This window comes from Pinus tabuliformis, chromosome X (genome assembly GCF_031772625.1).
Source record: "Pinus tabuliformis cultivar Carrire ecotype Pingquan chromosome X, CPIR1, whole genome shotgun sequence".
Classification (NCBI taxonomy): domain Eukaryota; kingdom Viridiplantae; phylum Streptophyta; class Pinopsida; order Pinales; family Pinaceae; genus Pinus; species Pinus tabuliformis.
The window spans coordinates 521,096,815-521,098,956 of NC_142308.1; the positions used below are offsets into that span (position 1 = coordinate 521,096,815).

The 2,142-nt window shown below is 35.2% G+C and overlaps 1 pseudogene; it reads left to right on the top strand.

The window, feature by feature from the left end:
* Nucleotides 1–303: 303 nt before the first annotated feature.
* On the top strand, nt 304–1,365 carry LOC149140978 (ubiquitin carboxyl-terminal hydrolase 3 pseudogene; annotated as a pseudogene).
* Nucleotides 1,366–2,142: the final 777 nt, after the last annotated feature.

A 2,142-nucleotide genomic window follows, 5' to 3' on the forward strand; every position in this document is an offset into this window, starting at 1 on the left:
ATATCGAACAATGGAGTGGCGTGATTTGACTTTGAATAAAAAATATAAAATTAATCCGTCCACTAGAAAGTGCGAAGATGTCGGTCCGACGATCATTTTTTTAATTACTCTTTCCAATCCCATAAAGGGTCGATCTGATGTTACAAATGTCGGCAGCTGGACAGTATTTTTTCCAAATTAGCTTTGCCTATAAATTCTGATTTGAAAATTCACGAAGGATCACAGAGATATATAGCAGTGCTTCATCCATATTCTGCTGCTCATTAACCAGAAAGAGTTATGATGCTTTTGGTAAATTTTTTGATGAATGTATTGAATTTGGGATTGAAAGCTTTGAAGTACGCCCATTATATGATTTCAGAGTTTTTACCCACAAACGATGAAAATGGGTACGTTGGTCTCCAGAACTTGGGGAATACCTGTTACTGTAACAGCATTGTTCAGGTTCTGTATTTCTGTGCTCCTTTCAGAAATAAGTTACTCCAATATTACTGTGAATATGGAGGGAGTTATGATGAGAAAAATAAACTACTGACGTGCTTGGCAGATTTATTCCATCAAATGAACTCCAGAAAAAAGCCCCACGTTTCTCCTCGACGGCTTGTAGAGTTGGTGATGGAAGAAAACGAGATTTTCAGTTGCAGTGAAGCCCAGAAAGATGCACATGAGTTTTTGATATTTCTTTTGAATAATGTCGACCAAGATATCACGATATGGAATAACACGCAGAGTATTCGTGAGATATTCGGTGGTACTTTCACAAACGAGACTCGCTGCCTGTGCTGCGAGAGTGTAACATGCAGAGAAGAGCCATTCATGGATTTGAGCGTGGAGATACAACAAAATTCTTCTCTGTCAAGCTGTCTGAATGCATTCAGCGCTGCGGAGAAACTGGTTGGGAAAAACAAGTACTGGTGTGACATGTGCTGTCATTTTCAAGAAGCCGAGAAAAGGCTGAGGATCAATTTTGCACCTCAAATTCTGGTTTGTCAGCTGAAACGTTTCAAATACACACAACATGGTGAAGTTGTGGGATTCAAGAAGTTGTGTTATCGTGTGGCTTTCCCAGTGGAGTTGAGATTGCCTGTTAACAGTCGTGCAGATGAAGATGCAGAGGATCCTCTGTACTCTTTATTTGGTGTTGTGGTGCATGTGGGGCGCAGGGTGAATTGTGGGCATTACATTGCTCTAGTTAAGAGCTGCGGCCAGTGGGTCAAGTTTGATGATGAGAAGGTGGAAATAATGGAGGAGAGTGAGCTGCAGGATTTCTTTGGGTCTTCTGAAACAGCAGCATCCCATGCCAGCAAGGATTGCAATGCCTATATCTTGTTCTATCAAGCTGTAAATGGCTTTGAAACAACCTAGTCTTGGAGAGACAATGGGTTTATATTTTACAACATATTCTCTATGCAATAATTATATATATAATTTTAAATCAATATAAAAAATGTTTTAAAATAAAATATTTTTGATTTTGGAAAAAATTATAATTTTTGAGCATCTTGTATTGATAAAAGTTATTTTATTTTGACCAATTTGTATTTTTTAATGTAATTTCTCAAAAGTTACCTTACAATTTTTTTTCAACTTAATCATATATATATATATATCTAAATATATATATATAATTTTAAATCAATATAAAAAAATGTTTTAAAATAAAATATTTATAAAATATTTTTGATTTTGAACAGGAAACGCCGTAAGGCAAAATTTTTCTAAACAAAGTGTAAGACTCTAAATTTTAGAACCTTGATTTTGGCCTGTGAAATAGACACCCTCCATCCTAAAAACTCACAAATCTAAGTTTCTGCATTTCTGAATTGTTGAAGTGAATGGGAGCAAAACATATTTAGAGATCTGAATTTTATATGTTTGTAGTTCATGGGGATTTTCAATTGTCATATTTTTTATATATCATTTCATAGATCTTGACTATTAAAACAATTCAGTATCTGCTTCCATACAACTTAGATATAGATAGGCTTATTTATGTTGACATGGGTGCTTATTTATGTTTGGGTCAGTTCTTCTCAGTTCAGGATTTTCAATAGCTAAATTTATGGTCAGGTAGCACTCCATCGCAATATGCATAGGTCAATGAAGATGATTGCACCTCAAATTCTTAGTGTTCATCATAAA